The following is a 13,129-nucleotide window of genomic DNA, read 5'->3' on the forward strand; positions in this document are numbered from 1 at the left end:
TGTGCGGGGGTGTCCTGGGCCGTCCCGGGTTGTGACCCCCTCGGCGCCAGTGGCCTGATCCCCCTGCAGGCCCCGTGCTGCCGCTGGAGCGGCCTGGGGGCGCCGCCTTGAGCACCCCAGTGCTCCCCACTCTGTGACTAGCCCCTTCCCCCGGCCGCTAGCGCCCAGCGGGGAGCTGCCCCGGGGCGGCCATAGGTGAGTGAGAGAGGCTGGAAGCGGGTTGTCATCTACGCTGAGCTGATCCTCGGGAGCCAGCACATCAGCCCGCCCCTTAGCCCGAGGGAGCTACTGGTTCTGTGGGGTATCGCTGGCGAGGAAGGAGGGGGCCTCCCCCACAGAGCTCACGGTGTGAGGCCCACAGACAGCGAGCTAGCGGGCAAGGAAGGAGAACAGAAGGGGTGGCTCTGTGGATAGACCCCTCAGCCAGCAGACGTTCGTTTGCGGGCTGAAATACCCCGGGCTGCCCCTCCACCATGCCCTTGTTGAAGGGGGGGGGCATTTGAGATCGCTCCAGTATTGCCCCAGGTTTGTTCCACACAGGTTTTGAAGACAGTGCTCATCTTCCCTCTGTAGGGCTCTTCCTCTAAGAGGCTCTGTTGGACCACTCTGCTTCTCTAACAGTACTGCCTCTCAGAACTGCCAACTGTCCAGGCACCTTGTCTTTGGCCCCAAGGCCTCCTGCAAAGAAATTGGAGAGAGACTGAACATCCATGGGGTCTTCCAGCCTCCTGCTGCTCCATCACAGTTAGAAGATAAGGTTGTGTGTGCATGTAAAACAAATGGGTGACCACTTCTTATTGTCACTGTTTGCATCACAGTAATACATAGCGTAGTTGTAGCCGTGTTGGTCCCAGGATATTAGACAGACCAGGTGGGTGAGGTAATATCTTTTATTGGACCAACATCTTTTGGTCAGAGAGATGAGCTTTTGAGTCACACAGAGCTCTTCTTCAGATCGTACATGGAACAAATACTATTTCCAAAAGGTCAGTGCCCCACAATTATGGGGAGTTTTTTGCCTTGATCCACTCTTTGTGCTGCTTAGGCAGCATATTGGGAGTGGAGGCTACTCACAAGTCCCCAGCTGGCAACATGTTCCCATATGCGGTATGAGCACCTTTCTGAGCCTATCACCATCTTGCCCCAACCTGTCAGTACCAATGGCTAACTGGGGAGGGTCGGGAGCAAGCGGAGCTACCACCGTGGTCAGAGTCCTTTCCCTGTTTCTGAGGAGAGGCAGCAGCAAGAACCAAAGGGTGTGTTCAGGAGGAACAGGTCTAGGAGCTGTTTTAGCAGCCACAGAGGAGCTCCTGGTGCCTGCCTGCAGTAGTTGAGTACCACAAGAGCTCCTGAATTCAATAGGAGTAGTAGCAAGAGCCCAGGACAAGGAGAACACCCCAAGTAAGGGAACCGAGGTGTCAGTGTACCTCAGCAAGGAACCAAGTGGCAGCATCACTTTGTTTTTCATTTGGTCTAGGTGTTATCCTTCCTGCAGCCAGTGGGGCAGAGGTGGGTTGGGTGAGGACAGAGAATGGCTAGAGTGTATGGTAGCTTGGGGACTATAGCCAGCTGTCCCAAGTTAGAGCAGCTCTCAGGCTGGTCCTATGGATCCAGAGAATATAGAGGGTAAAGGATAGCCAGAACAAACCACATTCTCAATTGCACAGTTAGAACTCTGAAGTTTCATGAAAATAACAGCAAAATGTGGCCCTCCAAAGGGATGGGTTAGGATAAAAAGACCTAGAATATAGTTTCCTTTGGGCCTAGAAAATGTCACAATAGTTCTTGTAACTAATGACTTTTTAGCTACCTAAAATCCCTGTGGATTTTCCCTGCTACAATGAAAAAGTAACTAGTTGTTTGTTGGTTACTAACGTAAATGATTAGGGGATGGAGATTAACCTATGATTTTCAAAGACAATCCTGGGAACTGGCCTCTCGCAAAGGACTATTCTGCTAAGGAAGAAGTAATTTGGGAGCAGCAGAGAAACGATGAGAAAGCCTTTATGTGTATCATCATAATGGCATTCCAAAAATGTGTTCTGAAATGAATATTTCCTACCTGGGAGCAGAACATTATATGCCATGTACATATTTGGAGGCATTTTGCCTTATTTTTTCCCCATTAATGTCTAAAACTACAAGCCAATATTAGAACAAGGCCTTCTTTTTTCCTCTATAATTTCAGAATCTGACAGCCTTTTCAAGACAAACCATAAATGATTTCAATCCAGTTACGGGGATTCACAATAGGTTTGTTACTTGGCACATATAGTTCAGGCAGACAGCTCATTAACGTTTTCAAAATTAGGAAGAAAAAGCCATTTCCATTAGTTATAAATGTGTTGTTAATTGTTTTGAATGCTTAACTTGAAAAGTTTGTTTTTAAGATATAGTTTTGTAAATAATTAGTAATTAGTCTGCTGAGTTAAAGCTCAGACTCTATGCTGAATCTTAAATTTTGATTCACATTGTGATGTTTTATTTTTTCTGTATCATATTTTAGAATGGTCAGTTTGTAAATGATCCAGTGTTTAATCTTGAAAAACACACATCATCCTTATCAGTAGATGATCCACAATATAGTCTTAATAGTGGTTTACCATTTGAGACCGCAGTAAGAGACTCTGGAGCCCATCACCCCAGCAGTAACTCCTGGAAGTATTATGTAAGGTAATAAAGGTTTTAGTGCATGCCAAATCATAGGCCAGCAGATTTTGCAGTCAGTGTTTACAGTTGATGCAGGATATATTTTCTGTACCCTGCTAGAGCTGTCACCTGTCTAGATGTTTGCAGAGCTCGCAAGACATTAAAACAATCTTGCAATAGCCTCAGGGCTAATGCAACGTCGTGACATGATGATGGTTGTCTATGTCACACTGAATTTTTTGGGAAACATTCAGCAAAAAATGGTTCAGTCATTTCCAGGAAGGAGTTTAGGGAAAAACAGGCTGTTTTGTTTTTAAAAAAAAATTCTTGCAGTTGTTTCTTCAAGAAACTACAGTGCCTCCATACTTGGGAGTAGGGACATGAAATTTGGCATGGGAGCTGCCCTAGTGTCAGAGATGTGGCTTTTGCTGTCCCTGTGAAAATCTGCCAAATTTGACCAAGTTATAAACCTCTGAAAAATATCAGTTCACCCACACTTAGCCTTGTTAGAATTTGACAGAAGAATTCTGAGAAGATTTCATCTGCCCTGAATATACTCCATCCCTCCATGCCAACTGAACTGCCCATGTGCCATCCCCTCAGAGCAACTGAGCATGCTCCAGCCAATGCAGGGACTGAACAAACTTTTCCTATAATTGCTCTTCTTGGCTGCCTGATTTTTGAATGCTTAACTTTGCAACGCTAGCATTCTCTTAACATTGTTTTTTTGTATGCAGTATTTGATACAGAATATAATTAGTGTGGAGAGAAACAGAATATAGTTCAGTCCAATTCATTTTAAACTCTTGAGTGTGACTCCTGCTGCCAGGACATTTAACATGCAAAAGAATGCAGATGATACAGTAAGATTCTTATTTGGAAGCAAAAATTTTCTAGAGTGAGAATTGCACCAGCTTAATTAAGATTTGTGTTTAAACTGGTTTAATTAAACTGATGCAACCCTCAGTCTTTTTTTTTTAGATTTAGTGGCTTATGTTGGTTTACATTAGTTTAATTGGGAACAGATTTAAATTGAACCAAATGAGCCACTCTTATACCAAAATACGTGTTCACACAGGGGTTTGCACTGGTTTAAGTAAACCAGTTTCAGTTAAACTGGTGCAAAGTTGGGTGTGGACAAGTCCTAACATGTAAAATACATACAAAAAAAGATTAGAATCAAATCTGTTTGTCCAAAGGAGTGAATACAATAGTGAATGACTCTTGACATGGCATGAGACACAGGCAGTAATACACTCACTCTGCAGAACACCAAAGTATAACTGCCTAGCCATTAACGTGCCTACAGAACAATGCCAGCTGACTAAGCATGTGGCAAACTGAGAATACTGTGCAACAGAAGAAGTTATAATTTGTTTAATATTATTAGTAGTAAATATGATAATATCCAAGGCTGCAATTGGGATTGAGGCCCTATTGTGCTGGGTGCTGGGAAAAGTACAATTAGCTAAAGAGGCTTTGACTCAGAAAAGCAGTGAAGCAGTATCTACAGAAATAGGAAGGAGAAATACGAGGAAGTATTAGCTTACATGGCTTTTGTTCGTTCTCCACCTCTTTTCTTAGAACATTCACAAAAACAGGAAAAGATTGCCTGATTTCCTCAATAAGGGTCCAATTATTCTGTCAGCTACACTGGTGTAAATCTTGAGTAATTCCTTTGGCTTCCGCGTGTTACTTTAAATTTACATTAATGTATTTGAGAAAAGAATTTGGCCCTAAAAAGGACAGACAGGAAATGCCTTTGATGATCATCAGCTGAATCGGGCTTTATTGGCATGATAAGCTGTTTGAGTGTTGCCAAAGTTTAAGAAAAAGACAGGCCATCAATCATCTGTGGGTGGCAGGTACGAGCCACCCAGAATAGAGTTACACACTGGATTTGGGATCAGATCTCCTGTGTCTGTCATTACAATCCTTTCCTGATCCTCTAGTAAGTTGATGTAACATGAAGCCAAAATAGAATATCATTTGGTTATGAGCACTGGGAGGATATGTCAATACGAAAATATATTAAGAGAATATGTAAATTGATGAAGAGAATATATTAACTAAGGATCCAAACCTGCAGCCCTTACGTAGATGCTTCCTACATTGACTGAAGGTTTTTTCTGTCAATGTAGTTAATCCATTTCTCTTAGAAGCAGTAGCTAGGTCAACGGAAGAATTCTTCCATTAACCAAGCTGCATCCACGCTGAGGGTTAAGCTGACTTTACTGTAGTGCTCAGGGTGCAACATTGTTCACAGCATTGAGTGATGATAATTTCATTTTTAAGTGTAGAGTAGGTCTAAGGAAATTATTTTGGCGTTGATCCTGCATTTCTTTTGCATCCAAAACTCATTGATTTTGTGGTATTCTGAAAATTGTGTTAAAATTGTGATCTAGCACTTTAAATTCCATGGGGTTTTGCTAGGGCTCTGTAGGGGAGCATGTGATCAGATTCACTCTGTGTGTAGCCATCCACGCTAGAGTGAGAAACAGGGTCAGCATGAGCTGTGCCTCTGCATTTTTAGGAAGCAGCCTGCTTTCTCTCTCTCTGATTTTGGATTCTTACTTGTTACTGTTCTGAATTCTAAGAATAAAGTAGTATTTGTTGCAAGCTTCCAGCAAGAGTATTTTATGTTTTTATCTAACTTCTGTGCGTGTATGCTGTGAAACAATGGATTTCACTGTCTCCTTTCCTTGACTTCATTGGAATGCTCATGTGAATTAAGGGAGGTAGCTGGTGCTTGGGAGCGAGAGAGAGGCACTAGGTAGGGGGGAAAGGAATAAAGTTTCAGTATTAAGTTGCTCTCCACATCTCATGAATATTCAGCTCAGATGTACATTCAGCACCAATTTGTGGCCAATCAAGACCTTGTGGTTTCTGCTGGAGTGTGTGTGTGCAGTTTCAGTCACAGGCTAAATAAGCGACAAAGAGTCCTGTGGCACCCTAGAGACTAACAGACGTACTAGAGCATGAGCTTTTGTGACATGCATCTGACGAAGTGGGTATTCACCCACGAAAGCTTATGCTTCAATACGTCTGTTAGTCTATAAGGTGCCACAGGACTCTTTGTTGCATTTTACAGATCTGGACTAACACGGCTACCCCTCTGAGGCTAAATAAGGGATGTGTTCGTTCAGCACATTCCTCAGCTGGCCTAACCACTCCTCCTCACTGGCCAAGTGTCAACTCTACTTCTGGGGCTGGATGGTGCCTCCAGGCAGAAAGGACTTTGTGCTCCCTTGGACTGCTACAATTGCTCCAAACAGACTTTCTGTTGCACAGGGCCTTCTGCCAGGGTCTGTGCTGAGAGAAGTTGGCATAGGCCCCAGAGTGAATCTGGTCCAGTGAATACAATTCAGTACTGAGAAGCAAGCAACAGAGAGAGGGAGGAAAAATACACTATATATGCTACATACGGGGCAGTCATTTGTGTCAGACCAACTTTTTGTGGGGGAGGGGAGGGTTGGCGTAAGGGAAATTTATTTCTTCTGTCCTTAATACACAGCATAAGCATTCTTTAACTCGGAAAATGTTTAATTTGTATATTGAATTACTTGTGAAAAAAGCCATGGCTTTAAATTACAGAGAGTAGAGTTATGGGGAGAAAACTAGGATTTTAATCTAACAAATACTTTGAGAGAGTTTGCAGAATCTTTGGTTCATGGAAGTTCACTCATCTCTTGATAGGTTGGAAGAAGTGAAAAACTATATTCATTACGAGTGCTGTATGTGTGTAGTGGTACTGACAAATCATCCTCTGCATTTAGGGAATCTCCATTTAAAATCTTCACAGAAATATCAAACCAAGAGCAGAATATGTTACAGCCTAGCTTTATACAAGTTTCTACAGTAGTTTCTGGGTGCTGCTGGCTCTTCACTTGTAAATAGCTATTAGCTTACTCATTATGACATTTGTGCATTGCACCATGGAAGCACATGGCACTTTACAGAGATAATCTTCTAGGTTATGAGACAAATGGTTTCTAAAGTTCTTCAGTCTAATTTACTGCTACTTACTTTTCAGATTAAAGATCCAAAGAATCAAATGCTGCTTTGATGTGTAGTCATTCACATAAGTGCTAAGTGGGTCTAATGTGATACCAGATCCGATCGGTAGCATTTTATACTCACTTTGTACAGATGCAAATGACAATACAAAATACAAGACAAGCCTTTGCTCTTTCAGGTGTGATAACATTGTGTGATTTGGCCATTCCAATTGCTGAGAAAAACACTTTTTGTTTGGTTTGGGGTGAGAATGTCACATGGAGTCCCATTTTCTGTCTGGATTTTCATTCAGCATAATCTTCAACACAGCTATTCCTGTTTTTATCTGTACTTATGACACACCACACAGGAGTGCTTCAAATGGCCATCCAACAAATCCTTAAACCAAACCAAACCGTCCAACCAAAAGCACAATAACTGAAAGATTATTGTGAGGTATTTACCAATGTGTTGAGGAATAGAAAGTGCACTACAGCTGAGGAGAGTAGGTTCAATTGTCCCATAGAGAGGATCTTCCCCTTTCAACAGAGATATGGAGTTAAACAGTTACCTCTATAATACTCCTCAGACCCAAATGGAGAGTCCATTGCACTGCCTAGGATCCCCATATGTAGAGGGCAAGAGCTCGGAATTGGATATGCTAGATTCATCCTATTGACAATTAATGGTGTCCATTTAATACAGTCCAAGGCATGCCACGAAGGGTTCTGGGGTGATGGAGGCCAGAAGAATTTGGCTCCAAAAAGTAACCAGATGAGTAACACGGGGCTGCAGCGCTGGTGCAGAGACCATGCTTTGTGGCTGACCCTGACCCCTAGCCCATCTCCTGGAATCTAAATGGATCTCAAAAAGGTGCAGATTCTGGAGTCAGTAAACTCATTCCTCTTACCTTCTGAGGGACAAATTCTGCCACCACAATCAAAAAAACAGAATCTCCCTGCATCTAGTCCTTCCCACAATGTCTATGTGAGGAGAGTGATCTGGCCAAGTATCACTTTTTTTTTCTAAAATAATCTAGATACCAAAAATTGAGCATCTAAATAATGTATTAACAATACCTGTAAGAAGCACTAGGGATCAGCTGGGTGAGAGCAGTGTGGATTATACAGGTTTTCTTTTTCCAGTGGTTCAGTGAAATCTCTTAATTTACCTGTTTGCAAAGAAAGTGACAATGGCACCTACAGACATGGCAAACAGAGAAAAAGGAGACAAAGGGATAAATATGTTGTGGACTTTTCCACCCTTGGAATGCTGTGCCTCAAGACTCTTAAGTTTAACTGAGCCCTCCTCCCACCGTTCTCCTTCCAGCAACGCTTTCCTCCCACCCTCCAGCCTTCTCCTAGCTCTCTGCATCCTCAGCCGCCAGGAAAAACTGGGAAAGAGCTCACCATATTAGACATGACACAGACTTAACAGCAGGTGGCGCTGGATAGTAAATGTAGAACACCAGGCCTGAATCTGCACTGAATCTACTAATTTTACATGATATTATTCCATTCATTTCTACAGACTGACTCCTTATTTTCTCTCTTCTAAAAGACAAGAATCAGGCTCAGCATATTAAAGAGATTATCTCCCAGTATAACCAGCTGGAAAACCTAGCTGTGATTTTTCAACACATTATGGACAAGATACAGCAAAGGTTTAGAAGAGCTGTGGAGAGAAGCAGCAGAGATGCACTTGAGCAACTTGGACTCAGTTAAAGAAGATGACAGGTTGCAGGATGAGAAGATGTAGAATTTACTGAGGGTACAGATCTGATGCTGAAGGAATGCATTCAATAACAGAAACTATAAGGTTGTCCCAGGTGTAGCAAAAGTATGAAAGGCAGGAGTGCTGGTAAAGAAATTGATTTTTATTTCTTGGACCCATATGGCATGGGTCAGGGCAACAAAAGATTAGGCCCTTATATAATAGGGGTGAATCTCCATTGACTCCAGTGGCTACTGTTACAACCGGTACCCACTAGCAGCTCAGATCACCCCTCTGCTTATGCAAGTGAATAGGGTTGATATTAAGTGGATCCCTCCTGAAAGAGTATGAAGAGAAGAGGGATAGCATGTCTGCATTGTCACTCCTCCCTTGGACTCTCTACAACCTATTCCAGAAGCATTAACTTCTACTGGATCCCTTCCTTTACTGCTTCTGAATAGCTGCATAGGGACACAGACAATAGAACCATGGCTGTTTCTGGAGCTATGCTGCCAGAAGTGGGGGCCAGAAAAGCATCACAAACAGGGCTGGATTAACCTTTTGTGGGCCCAGTGCCAAACATATTTGTGGCCCCCATGGAGGCAATGGACCATGGCACAGGGAGGTTACTCCTCAGAGCCAGTGGCCAGCCAGAGGCAATGGGGCCAGCCATGGCAGAGGCAGCCCCACGCCCCCAATGCAAGGTCCCTATTTACAAACCGGCAGTTGCCAGACACACACTGGCCTGCCCGGTCCTGTGGTGCCAGCATTCCCTTTCCCCTCAGGGGCAGGCCTATGCCATGCCATACAGCCCCCCCACCCAACACCCCCTGACTCCCTGTGACTGGAGGCCCCCCAGACCCACCCACAAATGCACAGCACCCTGCACAACACCACCGCTGCCCAGTACCCCGCTGCCCAGAGCCCCACCACAACTGCCCAGCACCCTGCACAGAACCCCCACTCCCTAGTGCCCCAACACATGCACATCCTCCCTGCCCTGTTACAGCCCAGCACCCGCCCATACTCCCCACAGACCCACTCCCCCAAGCCCTGCCTCCCAGCCGCACTCACCAGCCCTGCTGGGAGGTGACTGTTTCTGCCGGGCTGAGTCGGCAGTGCAGCCAGGCCTGGTCCCAGGGCCGAGAATCGCTCCGTCCCCTCAGGAGTGGCGTGATCAGCCAGGCCAGGACCTGCCCCAGCCAGGGTCCCTCAAAACACACTTGCCTGGAAAGGCCTAGCCAGGCCCTCCACACCGTTCCCCACCACGCATACACTTGGCTGAGACTGGCCAGGCTTCTGCACCGGTCCCAGGTGGCTCAGCTTTGTGGAGACAGGTGGGGCCCCACTGGTAGTGGGAAGCAGAGATGGCCCAGAGACAGAGGTGCACTGGGGTCCGGCCAGGGGGCTGAGAAGAGCAGGGGGTGGGGGCAGGGGCATGGGCAGAGAGGAGTCCTTGGCCAGGCGGCAGGCAGGCTGAGAGGAGCAAGTGGTGGGCAGGGGGAGCCAGCGGGGTCTTGGGTTGCAGTGCAAACGGAGCAGGCCTGGGCCTCTTCTGAGCATGGGCCCGGCTGCATAGAGCCACAGGAGCCATTGTAAACCCAGCACTGAAAAGAGACAGTGGCATAGGCAGGATGGCTCCAGCTTCCATAGATCTAACCTTCTTTTCTTCATGGAACCCCTGGATATGCAGGATGAGGAGGCTTTGCCATCCTGTCCATTCTGCAACCCACAAACTCCTTCCCACTGGAGGACAATTTCTTGAAAACTCTTGTAGAGTTTTCAGCCCCCTTCCATAGGGTTCTCTGAAGGGGGGAGTGATCTGCTCCATCAAACTGATCTTTCCTGGAATTAATAAATTGTTGTGGACAATTCATTTCATGCTGGTCTGGTCTGGTGCCTGCAAAGTTGGTTAGTAATGCCTTCTTCTGTTGGAGTGGGGACCCTGACCTAAAAGGAATTGCTATGTGGAAGTGAGAAGTCTAGTGGCTGGACTAAACCTGAAGCAAATGATGCCCACCTCTTGATGAGGGTTCCAACTCTTTGTCAGGGGGGCTTTAGTTGTATGTAGAAAAGATAAAACTCAGGTCTGGGCTACACTAGAGTTAGGTTGACACAAGGGAGCTTACGTTGACCTAACTATGGAAATGTTCTACATTTAAATTTTGTAACTGCCCAGCTACACTGACTTAATAACTCCACCTCCATGAGCAGCATAGAGTCAAGGTTGATGTGGTAAAGTCGATGCAGTGTCAGTGTAGACACTGTGTTGTTCATGTTGACTGTTAGTGACTTTCAGGAGCCTTCCCACAATGCTCCACACTGACAGTACAAGATAGTGGAGAATATCCTGCAGCTCAAGTGGTAGAGGGTTAATTCTTTTGGAGCAAGATGATCTGTTGTCATGAAGTTTTGAATGGTGATTTGTACAGCTATGAAGTCCTAGGAAGCCACAGTTTTCTAAATTAAGACATGCTGAATCTTGGCCATAATCACACAAAAATGTATGTATTGTTACTGAACCAAAAAAATCAAAGGATTGTTCAGGCTTGCAGATAAGAGGGCTAATGTATCAACCAGAACTCAATGAACTAAGAAGCCTCTACATAGACTAAATCTGTGACAAGAATGTTTTATTTTATTATTTATTGTATTATTTTAAAAATTGGCTAGAATTGATCAGACAACTGGGAGGAGTGTGGTAAATAACACCCATGAAAAGGTAAATGCCAGCTTTCAGCAGCCACAAGAAGTTGCTAAGAAACAGTGTCATGTCCTCCTGGTATGTCCAGTGAGAGTCTGAGTAGATGATGTAATGCTCAAAATTTGTGTTTGATTGGTTGGATCTGTTGCCACTCAATGTCTTACTAGGGTGTTTATAGGCTGAACCTTTTCCACCTTCCTCATACACACAGTTTAGCTAAGCTCTTATTAAATAAAGTTGGCAATTTTCTTCTAATTCGCCTTTGAACTTTTAATTACTATTGCTACAGACAGAGCACTAGCCCTGTCTGAAAGGATGATTTCAGATGTGTGGTAAAGCCTGCACACCCTTCCTATGTCTTCCACAGAGGCAGTCTTAATACCATGAAAAATGCTTTGGAGTAATACAGTCATCTATAATAACAAACACATGGTAAGGGAATATTTGATTATTAAGGGATTGTGGAAAGATGTGTCTCCCAGAATCACTTTCACCCTTCAGATGACTGTTCATTTAGGAAACATTTTTATGTGAGCTTTTTCACCACGTTTGAAATCTACTGACTCTTAAGGACAAATATTTGTGCATCTCTCTGTTTGCCAAGATGATCCTGCAGATATGTAATGCCTGTGTGTCACTGTGTGTAAAGTGCTTGAGCAGCAGCAAGCTGGCTGCCCTAGAGAAGATGACAGAATCAGAAGAACAGAGCAGCTTTCCATATGTTCAGTTCATTTCCTGCTATATGCCAGGACTCTTGCTCCTCCTGTGCAGATGTAAGAAAAATCAGGAACAAGTTTCTAAATGTCTGTCTTTTCTGTTCCCTTCAGCACTCTGTGAACTGTCCTGCCTTCTTCTGTCTTCTGTTCTCTTTTCCATCCTAGGTGTTTTTCTTCTACAGAGACAGCATGTTTTAATGGACTGAGCACAGAGCTGAGACTGGAGTCAAGAGTTCCTGAAAATGAATTCTAGCTCTGTCATGACTTATCACGTGGATATGATTTCCAGGACATAATTTATGCTAAATACCTATGTTTAAAGGATGCTTTGTAGAAAACTGTAATTTTTTAAAAATTAATTACAAAATAAAATTTAAACTCTATCAGTTTCTTTATTTGTTATACAGGAATAAAAATGCTTCATTACCTCACAGGCAAGTTATGAGGATCAGTGCTCTAATAATATTGTTAAATTTTCTAACTGCTATATACATGCTACGTATTATTCTTATTCTCCTTGCATTTGGGGATTCCTGTCTAAAACTATTAAAAATGTTTAATTTCTAGAAATAATGGGTATGAAGACCAGCATTTTCTGCAGTGTCCTAAAGGGTGACTGACTTACTACACCTTCCATTTGCAGCCTTTTTCTTGATCTTTAAAGTTACACTGCCAAATGATTTAGGCCAGTAATTTATGCCCCATCCTTCAAGCTGCTCTGTGTAGGTGGACTCCTGTACTCCTAGTACAGTTTGCAAAGTAGAGCCTTTGATTTTGTAAAGAAAATAAATAATAAAAAAAAACCCTGGAAAGATATGGTTTCTTTTTGTTTTTATATTTAAACATTGCCCTGCAAGGTTTTGAATTAGACATAATATAATAGAATTGGAAAGTAAAATGAACTAGAAACAAAGGTAAAATTAACCATTTTAATATCACTTGCCAAACTGAGTACTATGAAAGGGGGGAGGGATAACTCAGTGGTTTGAGCATTAGCCAGCTAAACCCTGGGTTGTGAGTTCAATCCTTGAGGGGGGCCATTTAGGGAACTAGGATAAAAATCTGTCTGGGTATCAGCCCTGCTTTGAGCAGGGGATTGGACTAGATGATCTCCTGAGGTCCCTTCTAACCCTGATATTCTATGAAAAAAATAAAAAGACAGAATAGATAAGAGGAGCATAGTCTAGTGGGTAAGACACTGCAAAATGAGGTGAGAAAGTTGAGGAATCCAGTCGTGTCTCTGCTGCTGAAGTGCTCTGGGACTTCAGGCTAGTCACTCCACATCAGTTTTCCCTTTCACCTCTATGTCTTGTCTGTTTAGATTATAAGCTTTTTAGGGAGGGACTGTCTG

The 13,129-nt window shown here is 43.8% G+C and overlaps 1 long non-coding RNA gene across 6 annotated transcripts; it reads left to right on the forward strand.

The window, feature by feature from the left end:
• The first annotated feature begins 2 nt into the window (after positions 1-2).
• Positions 3-12,161, forward strand: LOC116825596 (uncharacterized). Of its 6 annotated transcripts, none has more exons than XR_004373867.2 (3): positions 3-195; positions 541-770; positions 2,507-6,510. It is a non-coding gene; the product is annotated as an uncharacterized LOC116825596 (long non-coding RNA). The 6 variants fall into 6 exon arrangements; XR_004373866.2 differs by having other exon boundaries at positions 574-770; XR_012655612.1 differs by lacking the exon at positions 3-195 and adding an exon at positions 8,206-12,161 and having other exon boundaries at positions 452-770; positions 2,507-2,673.
• The last annotated feature ends 968 nt before the right edge of the window (positions 12,162-13,129 follow it).

The sequence above is a fragment of the Chelonoidis abingdonii genome, chromosome 3 (genome assembly GCF_003597395.2).
Source record: "Chelonoidis abingdonii isolate Lonesome George chromosome 3, CheloAbing_2.0, whole genome shotgun sequence".
In the NCBI taxonomy this organism is placed as follows: Eukaryota; Metazoa; Chordata; order Testudines; family Testudinidae; genus Chelonoidis; species Chelonoidis abingdonii.